The sequence below is a fragment of the Rhipicephalus microplus genome, unplaced genomic scaffold (assembly GCF_043290135.1).
Source record: "Rhipicephalus microplus isolate Deutch F79 unplaced genomic scaffold, USDA_Rmic scaffold_136, whole genome shotgun sequence".
Taxonomy (NCBI): Eukaryota; Metazoa; Arthropoda; class Arachnida; order Ixodida; family Ixodidae; genus Rhipicephalus; species Rhipicephalus microplus.
Window position 1 is genome coordinate 105,671 of NW_027464708.1, and position 14,558 is coordinate 120,228.

At 42.6% G+C, this 14,558-nt stretch overlaps 1 long non-coding RNA gene across 1 annotated transcript in view; it reads right to left on the bottom strand.

Annotated features, from left to right (window-relative positions):
* Positions 1-2,164: 2,164 nt before the first annotated feature.
* LOC119167335 (uncharacterized) overlaps positions 2,165-14,558 on the bottom strand; it is a 62,740-nt gene continuing 50,346 nt past the window's right edge. Inside the window, exons 4-5 of the long non-coding RNA XR_012889954.1 lie at positions 9,640-9,726; positions 2,165-2,458 (exon numbers count right to left, since the gene is read on the bottom strand). This is a non-coding gene — a long non-coding RNA (uncharacterized LOC119167335). The remainder of the gene's footprint in view (positions 2,459-9,639; positions 9,727-14,558) is intronic.

Below are 14,558 nucleotides of genomic sequence, written 5' to 3' on the forward strand. Positions count from 1 at the left end.
GGTGGAATTTATAATGTGAGGTGTTTTTCTGAAATGTTCATAGTTTGCCTTTTGTGGAGAGGGGCTGCTCGAGTGAAGGCGGCAGGTCAGCGTCGAATGACCGCATAGCAATCCCTCGGGAGATCGCGTGCGCCTTCTCTTTCTCACTCATACCTTGATGGGCGAGGGATCATATCAGTGAGCTTTGCTCGGGGGCAGAGGCCGAAGCCTCCTCCCCCGTCATTTTAGACGGGTGCAAATCAACGTTATTTCTCTCTCTCTCTCTCTAACGAAGCTGGGTGCAAATCAACGTTATTTCTCTCTCTCTAACGAAGCTGTCTTTAGGGACGTTCTCTTACCTTCAACAAGGTGACAAAGCATTACTAGCTGGCCAGAAGGATCTTGCCGCTTTCTCATGTGAAACTTTCCAAAGCACTTTCATCTACCCTTTGCATGCTTGAAATCACGTCATGCCCAGTATTCGTTCCCACAACCTCTTCACTGAAGGCATTGATCCAACAATAGAGGTTCCTAAAAAACTAGAAGGGGCTTTGGCGCTGCGTTCGTCCAGTGACCACGGGAACTATGGGTGTGACATGAATTTGCCTAGTCTTCGTGCTTGTGGGTCGTGAATAGCCCTTATGGCCTCATTTATTGCTGCGTTTTGGTATTGTTTCGAATGAAAAACCAACCGTTTTGAACTTCGTGAGCTGATTCGATATGATGATCCCAAAGGATGACAAAAATAGGTGAAGCCTAACTGCCGAACGCTTGCCTATTGTTGTTTTGTGACAAAGGGGGTTCAAGCCACGTGAAACCAGGAACGTAAAATACGAAGATTAGGCAAATTCAAGTACAATCCATAATTCCCATGCTTGCTGAGGAAATATATGTACTGCAGCTCCCATAGACACTAGCGCTAGAGCTCTTTGCAGTGTATATTGATGAAACTTAATGGATACAACAGGCCCAGATTGTGGCACCGCATGTACATTAGACGACATCTTCTGGCACATGACCCTAATTACAGAGTTCCCAAAGCATAACCAAAAGGCAATGGAGCTTTCTGCTACAGAGCACAGAACAACTGTATCAACTGAGGGCTGACCAGAGGCCCTGCGACTCGGCGATGAGGCTTCTCCTACCCGTCCTGACGTGGAAGAGGACCGCCGGTCTACAAGCTTGAGTTGTAGTGTTCCTCAGGACCTTAATAATAATAATAATCTGTCTGTCTGTCTGTCTGTCTGCCTGTCTGTCTGTCTGTCTGTCTGTCTGTCTGTCTGTCTGTCTGTCTGTCTGTCTGTCTGTCTGTCTGTCTGTCTGTCTGTCTGTCTGTCTGTCTGTCTGTCTGTCTGTCTGTCTGTCTGTCTGTCTGTCTGTCTGTCTGTCTGTCTGTCTGTCTGTCTGCGGGAACTTACTACAACCCACACCGTTTCATTCTACAACGAGCACGGGTTCTAATTTGAAAAGCGCACGTTCAGCGTTTTTAAAGCGTGAGTGCACGTGGTCTTAAGCACTTCCCAGCATCAAGGCACTGGTTTTATATAATTTCAGTTTGGTGCTTTAAAGTGGCACCAATATTTGGCTAGCCGTAATAATACGATACCATAGAACAAGTACAGTATAATTTCGGCATTTCACAGTTAGCTTACCTTATTGTTACATTATCTAGTATGAGCAGCCAAAGTTATGTTCCCTTGTGGACATTAGTGTTTCAGAGGTATTATTACCAGTCCGAAATAAGTTGATGTAGTCTTCCACAGTTTTATAACATTACACTTAATTTACCCCGATTAGATATATCCAACATTTACATGGTCATGGTCCTCTCGGATTTCATGTGCGTAAGGAGTTTAACCCAAACGATAAAATAAGATATCAAGGTGTGGGTTCTAGCTAAATATGTGCACGGATAGGTACTGGCACCTGTCCGTATCTGCTTTGTTTGTTGTTCGAAAAATTTGATGCAGTAGTTGATAAAATCAGACTTTCTAGTCTTCACAATATGCTTATAGAGGACGTCCCAGTGCGTAAGGAGTGGGCTGAAGCTCTGACCTTTGGCTCTTATCGTCCATAGTAGTGGAATGTCCAACAAAGAGAATTATGCAAAACATTGCATGAATAAAATCTTGATTTCGCAAATCACTTCTTCAATGCTAAAAAGTAAATTAAAGACAATCTGCTATTTATGATGATTGGAAAAGATAACCTTTATTTTCATGCCTTCAGTAATAAGCCAAATGAAATAAAAGAAAGAAATATTTCTTTTTTGTCGTCTTACTACGGACGTCCATCACTCCACATGAGATATCATTTCGCTGCTTCCCGAACGATTTTTTTTTGTAGTTTGAACTGTACAACGTAGTCACTTTCAACCCTCTTCGTAAACTATCGAATTTATTGCGACATTGCTCGTCAGGGTCGGATTCTACTGCGGAGTTTTTCAACCGTATATCATATGATTTTCTCGTTCTGTTTTCTGAAACAGAAAATAAGTTTGGCAAAGGTTAGTGCTCCAATTTTTTTGACAAAAACTACTAATATAAAAGTACTCCCTGTTGTAACTTGGAAAAAAGTAAGGCATATCTATGTGGAAGCCTCAGATGGCAACTGGTAGGAAGAGCAAACTATAAAAGCTGATAACACAGTACGCCGCCGGAGACAGGAGGTGAGGGGAAAAATTTAGCAGGTGGATGGAACTACAGGGTGCTGGCATATGCTGTTGTAGTTGCTTGGCATAACGTAGTGAGGACTCGCTCGCTGGATTCCGTGTTGACCGGTTGTTCCCTCGCGATCTCTGACGTCAGCGTAGCCATGGCCGACTGCGATCGCCCTACGCCATCTCCTGACGCCGACAAGAGCTTTCGCAAGTGGTTCCCCGTCCTCGAACTCCTGTGACTGTGTTTTCATCTTTTCTATCTCTCCTATTCCCTCGATATGTCGTCGCTCTGGCTTACCTCACCTTTCTTTTTCTTTCTCTACACCTTTATTCCTATCCTTCTTATCCCTCTTCCCCCCCCCCCCCCCCCCATCTCTTGTGAGCTACTGCTGAGGTGTCGCACCCTGATGCAGATAGTTGGGGGGCTCACTTTTCTTTTCTTTTCCTTCCGCTAAACATAAACACTCCCCCCCCCCCCCCACAACGTAGTGAAAACCACAGAGCATAATAGTTTGTTGCATTTTGAACGAACGCTCAGGCTAAATGTAGGCTTTTTTCTTTTGTTATTCGAATGCTTTGGTGATGCTATTAAGTACGGCGCACTTTAGAAGCCCGGGCAGTCGTATGCTCCCAATACGCTGTGGTCGCTTTGTGAGACACAGGTATTTACCACTCCATATTACGGTCCACGTGCTGGCAACACTGGTCGAAAAACCAAAAGGACTACGCTAAACAGGGTCAGCGCGGCACTTTCGCTTCGCGCTGTGTTGAACTTTCTTGATTGTGGCATCAGATCTTGTTTCTTCGTCGACCATGGAGTGCCTTATTCTCATCAGCATGAAGGATTTCAATCACGAAACAGCGGAAATAGTTGCGTTTTGTTTGCAAACATCGAGCCTCTTAGGCAAACCGCGTCAGGTTTGGTTCAAGTTGAAGAACCTGTCTAGCACGCCCGAGATTAAAGAAGGCAATTGCTCATGGGTATCGGACCTAGCTCTCTGAAAGGTGCTAGCACTTTTGTGCTGCGCTGCTACGCTGTATACAGCAAGTCCTTAATATTTTTTGAGGTAACTACGCTGCGACTCGCGCTGCCGATTGCATGTATCTCATTGTGTTCCGTTATCCCGTCAAAATCTGAATACGCATGCCATTCACTTGATTAGAGATGATGCATGGGCTAGTGTATCTTTAGATAAGGCAAATACTAGTTTATGTTGTAATAAACGTGCAACTTTTACAGCAAAAGCTGTTATGAGATCCCTTGTCGTGTCCTGCGCAGTAGTTGTCCACCGCCGCCGACGTCGGGTCCGTAACCACATCGTGCGAAATTAAAAAAGAGCCTTCTACAGTGGGGCTTCGACCAGGGTCCACTGGGTGCCAGCTCAATACTCCACCACTGAGTTACGCCGCTGCTTGTAACTTGTTCTCAAACTTGGCTTAGACATTCATGACCTATAGCACCAATAGCACGGTGGGGCTCGAGCTCAGGTCCACTGGGTGCCAGCCCAGTATTCTACCACTGAGCTACTCCGGTGCTTGTTATTTGTTGTCAGACTTGCGTTAGGCAGGCTTGATGAGCAATCGCGTTAATATGACTTATAAACCGTTTTACAACTGCGAAGGAACAACCAGTCATCACACAATGCAAGTAGCGTATCGACTGGGCCGTCAAATGCTCCAAAACATCACAAAAGCTTGTTCTTGTTCCTCTATTAACCGTGGCGCATACCTACTTCAGCAATTTTTTCTCAACTTCGTCCTCCACTGCATGGACAATCGGCACAAGATTTCTTGCAAGTGTTTAGCGGATACCACGCTTCTCATAAGAATGACGAAAAAAAAGCATAGCGAATGCGAGCCTACTACCCAAAAGTTTATTATTAATACCCTAGTGGGTATCAAGCAAGCTTGCTTGTAGTCGTTACCTGTCTTGAAAAGGCTTTGAAAGGCCGCTCTTTAAGCTTTCGCTGTGACTGTGCTGCGCCTACCGCGCAGGCCTTTTTTTTTGTTCGCTGATCCATGTTACTATGTTTCTATTGAATAAGGTCGTGGGCCTCCGAACACTCGCTTGCTCGGGTCGGCAGTATTTGATATTCAAAGCAGATATATGCACGCACACTATGCACACTATACATGCCAGACATGCCACATATACGCACTGACATACACACACGCACACTATACGCACAGGTGGCCGACGTGCGTCCGTTTGTGTGCGTGTATTTACACACATGCTGAAACAAAAAAAGGCTCGGGGGAAGAATTAGAGCATCTTAATTTGAAAATCTGTAGCACTACGACTTGCGCAGAGAACAAGCGTATAAACACACACACACACGCACACACACACACACACACACACACACACACACACACACACACACACACACACACACACACACACACACACACACACACACACACATATATATATATATATATATATATATATATATATATATATATATATATATATATATATAACGGAACAATTTTTTAAAGCGCTTCATTATATAAACGAAACTACGCTCCGCGCTTAGAGAAGCCATAATAATATAGAGAATGCATACGCGCTAAATATTGGTGTACTCTTCAAAGGGGATGAAGTAGTTACGAGCGAATTTATTAGAAGAAACAAACTTAGTGTCCGTCACCTACTTTCTAATGTGCACGTTTCTGATTTGCACCCTTCTCTGTCGCGGGTCGTCTACACTCGTCAAAACGTAAAAGAACAATACCTTGCCATCTTTCTAGCGGGCTTCTACGCAGTGCCACACACTGCAATGCTCTCTGGACATCAATTTCTTTTTTTTTTTGAACTCACGCGTGTGGCATGGCGAAAATAAAGAAACTATGCGAGCGCTTCTGAGTGCGTGCACCTAGAGCGCGCATTGAGGCATCTTACGGGCCACGTGCTAACATATCTCTTTTCAAGATATACCTTGTTAGTACCGTTTTCAGGCGCGGCCGCTAGGTGGCGATATTTCTGAAGGAGTTGCGAATACCAAATATAAAGTTTCAAAGAGAGGAAGGAAATAAAAAATAGAAAGAAAGACAGAAAAAAGGAAAAAAATTGCGAGGAAACGTAGGAATTTACTTCAAAGAAAACAAAGTTAAGAGAAAACTCTAAAGGAGAACCAGAAGGAAAGAGAGGACGAGAAAAAGAGAAAACCAAAGTTAAACAAATAGTTCCTACAGGCTTGGTGCCGCAAGTGCGAAAATTTATTATTATATTTTTATATCTATTTTCTCTCTTTTCTTGTATTCGTTCTCTCACCCAACAGTGATATTGCATCAAAACTAGAGAAACAGGCGCACGTATTCTGTGAGTTAAGTAACAGAAGACGGTGACCCGAATCATTGTCAACAGGACACTATAATATTCTTGATCCTGATCGCGCTCTCTTCGGAGCAGAATACGCATCATAATGATGATAGTGTCCTGTTCGCTCTGCACGGAGAACGTTCGGCTAAAACGGATTCACTGTTAAAAAGCGATGCAAGTGCACATCGTGAAATCCTTGGGGAATGCCCTTGGAATGCTCACTCTTGTTTGCTGCTGGACGTTTTGTTTAACCTAGGATCAGCACGCCTTCGATGGTGTAGTGCTGCTACTCAATTAGCGAGACGCATTCGATTATACCAGCTTTACGTCGGTGTTTACGTTTGCGTGCCAATGAGTGCTTATATTTTTAGCCTGGAGTATCAAATGTCTGCGGGGTGGGTTTCGGCCTGAGCGGCACCGGCTGACGTAGATGCACCTCCTACCTCAATGAAATACATGGTGGAAAAGACATTCGCAAAGAAGAGCTCGTCTTTCTCCTTCCATTTTCCTCTTTAATCATATGGCTCACTCTGATTTACTATAGATGTAATCTGAGCGCCACTAGTCGGATCTCAGTTTTTTTTTTAGATGTCATGCGTCCTCTCTTGACCAGCGGAAAGCTTGCGCAAAATGGCAATTTCATCATTGATGACACATTGACATCAAGGTTACCTGACAGGGTGAGCCATCATAGAGCTCCGCTGTAAAAAGAAACAGAATTTAAGACCTTTACGCATCAAATATAAAATTTGTGATATATTCCTGTTGTTCTCGGTTACTAGATTAAATTGAGTCATGTGTAGCTCTTTGGTGTGCTCGTAAATGTCAGCATAAAAGGGTCCGCGTGGCGCGATAATGAGGCATACTTAAAATAACCGACGCATCACCACCCATACATCTAGAAACACTTTCAACACTCTACCCGCTGCCGTCTTTACGATGTGGACATGAGATTTACCTTTCCAAGCTTGCACAGAACAGGTAAATTTCAGTGATTTGTAACCATTGGAAGCTTTTTCAGGGTGAATTTTTCAGTTACTCACGCAAACTTTCAGATGCAGGTATCTTCGCGGCGCAGTGCCAAAGGGTGCCACGGCCTTGATAAGTTATGGGAAGGATACCGTTGATAATATACTGGAGCACCGCATATTATACGTCGGCAAATAGTTATGGTGACACGCGGAGTTTTACAGATAAGAATTGACTGGAGGGAAATAGTGATTTATTAGCGCTGGCAAAGGCTAACCCGACTCAGACCAGCAATCGCAAACTGACGTCTTTCTCTTTCTCGCCTTGAGCTCCCTGTCCACTGCCTTTGTTACAACGGCAATACAGCCATTTGGGCTAGTTCGTATTAGTAAATTGTCGTACAGGAAACGGCGCACACAAATAGGGACACGGGGGGAACAAAACTTGACCCCAGCACACAACCTAAACGCCAGTTCATTGAAAGCAACAGTAGTGCCGTTTACGCAATAAATATGTGGTAAGTTGCACTTGTATGAAAATAGTAAGACGTGAATGGCGGTCATTCACGCTGGTTGATTTTATGGCATATGCCACTAAAGCGAAAAAAATAACCGGCTCGTTTCGTCTCTGCATGATATATGCTTCTAAGGGCTCGAACGCTTTTACTGGCACGCAAATCATACGTTTCTATCAGCAATATCATCAATTTCAATTTTTATGGAGCATGAAGACAAATCCATGTAAAGGTGCGTGCTCCATAACAAAAAAAAAATAGTGTGGGTGAACAAGAAAATTAGCGCAGCGTGTGTATCATATAGGAGTACTCCTGTGTTACGACAGTATAGTACATGAATGGCTGACACATTGATCCCTGAAGCTCCTAAGAAAATGACGCCGCATAAATACATCGGGTCAAAACTACAATCAAAGCCTTTCATTTCACATTTTCACCAGTAACACGCCCTTTTTATGTTTCATTCATTTTTTTTTCAAGTTGTTCATCTCAAGCACTGAGTTTTTTTTTCAGATTTCACTTTTAATGAGCTCTTTTGTGTTCGATTATCTCAGTCATTGACCTAATTCATTGTCTTGAATTTCAAAACGCTGGCTTAAGAAAATGCAGCTTTCCATTTTCCGTGGAAATGCGCTTTTCATGCCGCCTGTTCTGTTGTCTCAACACGAAGTAATTGGGAAAAGCACAGTGCGTGTGCGAGACATCTACTCATGCTTTCAAAATAGCGCGCGCTGCTGCACCCTTAGGTTCAAAATTCACAGTTTATGCTGGAGGGAAGAAACCCCCTTCACCACCTATAAGTGCCAAGTCATGGTCTGTGGAAGAAGGGCTTGTTACCTCTCCGCTTGACCAGCCGTGAATGACGGTTATTCACGCGGGTTGATTTTAAGGCATATGTCACTATAGCGAAGGAAATAACCGGCTCGTTTCGTCTCTGCACGAGATATGCTTCTCCTAAGGGCTCGAACGCTTCTACTGGCACGCAAATCATACGTTTCTATCAGCAATGTCATCAATTTCAATTTTTATGGAGCATGAAGGTGACCGGTGACAGCCAAAATCCACCCCAAATTTACATACGCTTGCCATTGAAATGAAAAGTGTATAGAGACAAAAAGGCACAGCAAAAATCTATTAGCCTGTTGAATCGAGAGGTAGAACAGGAGGCTTTCTAAGTAATACAATGTAAAAGAAGCAGAGAGAGTTACCGAAGATATATACGTGATTTCTTTGCGTGAATGGCGTATGAACGCTTTACTATGGGACCTTCACCAGCTGAAGGTCAATCAACTCCGTTATTACACTTCACTTGATTATAGATCATATGTGAGCAGCAACTGAACATGAAAATTATGAGGTCAGAACGGTAATGGATTCTTAAATGAGTGCCTTAAGTATGACAGGATGTCTTTGAGTACCTACTATACGGGACAGATTCAAAGGCGACCTTTGATTTTTGTAGCTGTTGGGTGGAGTGTATTGAGGCACACCTCTCATCATATTATGCATCTCAGGGGCTAAAGATTCTGGCTGTTTGCAACTCGAACGAATAAGAAGGTGGCGGATACTTCGACAAAGCCTGATACAAAATAATTAACTTATTTTAAGGAGTCTATTTTGAGAACGCTGTATTTCGAAGGGTCATGTGTTTGTCTTTATCGGCGAAGTGTACATATGAGTACTAAACGCCATTTGTAAGAGTTTTCATACTCAGAGCTGTACGGTGGGGTTCAATTGGTGGATGTGAAGAAGTTCTTTTTATGTGTTTATTCCTGCGTGTCAGCTCAATTTATTCACTGAATATCCTCATTCATATTCAAAATAGAATGCTCCAAGGATGCTTCGGTGGTCAAATACTAACATGCGATAATGTACTGGTGTTGCGAAGTGCCGAATCGCTGGGCGGCTGTTCGGCAGGTTTTTAAGAAACTGCCTACTATGAGACTAGTAGTGCAGTGGTTGTTTTTTGGGAAAAAAGGAGGCAATACGATAGTAAATATTACACTGTGGAAAATGTCAGTCTTGTTCAGGTTTGTGAAATAAAATAAATTTATCAAACTTTGACAGCTTTACTATGCTACGAATAATGAGTTACAAGATCTACAATTGGCCTAGAGCCTATGGTACGACACCCACCGAGACTTGAGTTGTAAAATTTATGTTGCAAGTGGCAATAAAGAAATGCCTACTTACTGCCCAGAGGAACCATGACAGTGAACACTCCGCACTTTCCATCTGAGCTCATATATTCAAGTCTCTCAGTCCACCAGTATTCTCCATCTGTGAAAGTGGAATATTTTGAGTGATACTACTTGCAAATGTTCAAATCAATGACCATTTTTCGTTACTATATGAGCGTAAGCCGCTATGTATTGTATTCCTTGATAATAAAATTAAAACGCACAATATTCTACTGTGCAAATGAAGAAGAAACCTCCAAAGAGTGGTTTCAATAATATTTTCAGTAAAATTGTACGACTGATGAATTGAACAGAACCCCGTAAATTATAACCAGCTACTGTATATTTGAACATGGTCAAGGCGATGGCGATGTGATAGCACTACCAGATGGCAAAGTGCGCTTGCTTTGTGGCATCTCTCGAGTGCACCGTGGAAAGGACACTACTCTAATGGTGGAAATACGGTGCGTCGTTACAATGCTCCTATACTGAAGCTCCGATTGTCAAAATACTGCTGATGCTTTTTTCTGTTATTCGCTCATAAGCTGTATGACAAATCAAAGGCAACAAAATGTAGTACTAGAAAGAAAAAAATAAAGTAACAGGGGGAATAATAACGAGGTGGAGCGCAATCACCAACCATTCTGAAAGCATGAATGATAGATTGCCACTGTCCCTCAGGAGGAAGGTATATAACAGCTGAATTCAACCCGTACTTACATACGGAGCAGAAACCAGCATGTTGAATACAAAGAGGGTTCAACTTAAGCTGAGGACGACGCAGCGAGCAACTGAAAACAAAATGATAGCTGTATTCCTAAAGCACAAGAGAGAGCAGAGTGTATCGAGGAACAAACGGGTGTTAAGGACGTCATAGTCGAAATGAACAAAAGTAATGGCCATGGGCAGGGCACGTATCGCGAAGGCAAGATAACTGCTGGTCTTCAAAGACTGTATTGAAAGAGAAGACAAGCGGGTAAAGGGGAGACAGAGAGTTAGGTGGGTAGATGAAATTAGCAAAATTCGCGGGTATCAAGTGGCAGCAGCAAGCACAGGACCGTGTTGACTAGCGGAACAATAAAAAGTCATTTGTCTGCTTGGGGCGTAGTCAGGCTGATGATCATGATGATGAATATAAAGAAAACTTAGCCTGGTAATTCCCATTAATAAGTGACAGATGCTCGCATGTTTTTCATAACAATTATTTGTCTTTAACCCTAAATAAAGGGTGAAAAAGAAACACTAAGAAAGGCTGAAAGAGAAACTGCCTTTAATAAAGCTTTATGTTTAACTCATATTTCGAATAAAGAAATGAAAGAAATTGCTCTAATAATACCCAGAAAGACAAAGTAAGAAATATGATTACCGATACTAGACATAAAATGGAATATTCCAACTAATATGACAGTGAAAAAAAAAAACAAAAATGTTGGTGGGACTTGCATTGAAACAAAGCGTAGCAAAAGTAGACGAATAATTGAAATGAAATTCGTGATCCCATATTTTCGGATCCTTACTATTATCTCAGCGCGATTCAATGTTCCGATTACATACATTACATAAAAGACTGCTACAACGAGCCCCAAATGAATCTCTCATTGTAGGCTAAATAATACGATCGGATTTGGGCAGGACTTGTAATTAAATTACCCGCGTGATATCGCTATCGCATGGTAACTTTCTCTGTCAGTGAAGTTCAGTTCTCATCAATATTTCAAAAGGTTGTTGTCAATCGAGATTGTGGTGTGATCGACAGCACAATACTGCGGACGGCTGGATCATAAATCGAGACGGCTTATGCGACAGCACACAATCCGAAAAATCCGTACCGCTTTGAATAACCGTTCAAAACAAGCATTTCTTGGAAGAAAGTGTCTGGGACGCTCACCGTTATATATTATTTGAAAGTGCTGTCATGTTTAACTAGAATTGTAAAAACTACCACTAAGATTGTTAACTCAGTTTGTACATTTTCATTGTGATACAAGTGTGCCTATGCCACGACTTTGTAAGGGCTTGTGGTCCAAGTCAAGCTAATTAAGGCTTTTTTACCATGGTCTTCAGCATCTCTAATGTTGAAGATTAAGTTTCATAGTTTGGAAGGGTCAAAGCATTTTGTTCATCTAGACGTAAAGATAACACGAGTACAAATGACTTGAGCTTCGGTATCCGCCCCAATGTTCGAATTTGGTGGCGCAGCAAGCTTACGCACCGTGGAGCACCCGAGACTGAGATGATTATAGCTTGAATTGTGCGTTCCTAGAAACTTTCCTCGGTGGTTTTCTTTCTCTTCTTGAAGCTTTATTTTAAGATTTACTGTACTGCTCTGAAGCAGCATTAATTTTAATTCACGAAAAAAAATTGTGCCTGACTCTTCTTCAGAAGAAATAGAGTGAGGGAACCCAAAGGGGCCCTGCAACACTTTTTGAGCTTTGTCAGAAAACGCTGCCGATTGGTAGTAGATTATCACGACAACACGCCAGACAAATAATATAGCGCCACACGCGGCATCGAATTACACTAAATTATCAAAGTGAGCTAAAAATACATTTCTCTTCTCTCGACAAATAAGCCCAGTAAGCCCATCTATCAGCCATTGGCTGATTCGAACATGCCGCGCTCGGTTGTTACTGAGGTCGCCGCTAGGTGCCGCCACTTGTCCACGCGTGCGCACGCGATCACACTGAGAAAGCCGCGTATTCGAAGAAAAAAAAAAGAAAAAACTCAAGCTCACGAGGTGCAAGTGACGTTTTTTGTTTGTCCCTCGCATCCTTCCCTAATCAACTTCTGCAGCGCTTTTGTCGGGACGAGAGAAGAGAGATTGTGATTGCAGCGTGGCAAAAAAAAAAAAAAAAAAAATGTAACTCCGCTCGTACTGAACGAATCCTTAACATTTTTGAGGCATTCTATTTGTGAGATAATACGCTTTTCACGAGAATTATTTCTAAGGTTGCTCAAAAAAGTGTTTCAGATCCCCTTTAAGGCGCCCTGCGACTCGAGAGCATGTATTAAAGGAGGAGTGACACCACATTGCAAACTCGAGATGTGGCGTTCACTCGATATTTTGGTATGCGTGAGTTTTTTCAGCGAAGTATGAAACGCGTGCGTTACGTGGAAGTTATTCTTTACGTGCACAAACAGCTTCCAAGGCTCGTGGGTGCGTTTCTGGTGAAGAGACATGGACAGTATTGTGACCTGTTCAGCAAGCTCCTAGGTCATGCTTTCTCGAAAGCGATGTGGCACTTAAATTTGCCCTGCTGTGGGCCCCGCAGAAACTGTCTTATGCTAATCGCAGGCGTCGCATCAGTTTTCTTTTTATTTTTTGGTGAAGGCAAGTCATAATGGAGCAGTAATGTTTTTTTTTCTGAGAAAATACAGAAGTAACCACGTCACGGTTCAGTCATGCAGACTTAACAGCTCCGTAACTGCATTTACGTGGCATTTGTAGTTAGTCTGTACTTAAAACATACTTCGAGCATAGCCGATTTACTATTACTATTACAAGGCACATGGGCTGTTACAGATGCCACAGAAAGGCTTCTGGAGAAGTTCAGTATCGTGAGAACTTCGACGTGAGTAAAAGAACGGTGTGGTGGTAAGCAAATTTTTGTGAAGCACATTGTGCTTACGCTTTCCTTGGCGTCATGTAAAAGCCGAAAGCAATGCTGCATTTTCTCACGCCTTTCCCGATGACGTCACTTTTATACGTTGCACTCTTTGTCATCCTCCGGTACTACGCTCCACGATCGCCGAGTCGCTCCCACGCCAGAAGTTTACCCCATACCCACATGCGCTAATAAAATTTTGCAAAAAAGTCTACGTATTTATGAGAAGTCAATCTTGCGAACAGCTAGAAAATTCCCGAATGAAAGACAGCTTCGTGTTTCTTTACTGTTGGAAGCTAGAAGACTCATAGGAAGCTATCTTATACGTGTCCAGCCGGTGGTCTGTCTATTTTGTCTGCCAATGCTTGGCTAGAATTTCACAAGCTGCGTGTTCTCTGCTTTCGGTACATCTTGCGTAAAGACATTTTGACTGCACTGAGCTTTGAGAACTGCCTATACAGATGAGAGGGACGCTTTGAGTTTGAACGCAACGAACGCAGTCGTCATCGATTTACTTTTGGCAGCCCATATCTCTGAGAGCGACGATTCACTCTGATTCCATGACCACGTTAGCCTTAGTATTAGGGGAAATACGGCTGCCGGCCTAACGCTTTTATAAGGTCAGCTAGCATTCGCCGCATCAATCTAGAGCATCTAAGATACGTTTAAAGACAGATTTACAAGTTTGGTTTGCCTACCTAGTGTACTTTTCGTGCACTTTCAACTTGCGTTGAGATTATGTTGAGTTGGTCCTTTGCGTCCATGCGTTAAAGAGTGCGATGATGTCAAAATTCACCAGTTTCTTGAGGAACTGAATGCACTCCGCAGAAATGGGCATGTCCATTCGGTGGACGTGTCCCTAATAGGTGCCCATTTCGAAAGGCTCTCTGGCATCTTTTTTGGAAACTTTTTTAGCTTCTAATTTGTTAAGGCAGAAGAGGCAAAGTTAAATGGGGAGGTGCCACATTTTCATGGAATACAAAAACGTCATCTAGCCTATTAAGTGGTGTTCGATGTTTCACAATATATACGTTCACAGACCACTGAAGAAGTGAAGTAGCATCCACCCTTTCTAATCTAAAATGATTTGAGGAACACTCATGAAACGTCAAGTAAAACAAATGCTTACCTCGGTTAGCCATTTCTGCTTTGTGCAGGACTATAGTGCAACATTCTCGCTTTATTAATTGCGTGAATTCCTTTAATATAAACGACCCTGCGAGCTTCACGTTTTATATAATCTGTGTATTCATTGAGCTGACATAGATTATATAGCACTGTGGGGTAAATTATGCTGCGAAGTATAGTACTTCTGCCACTTCCTAAA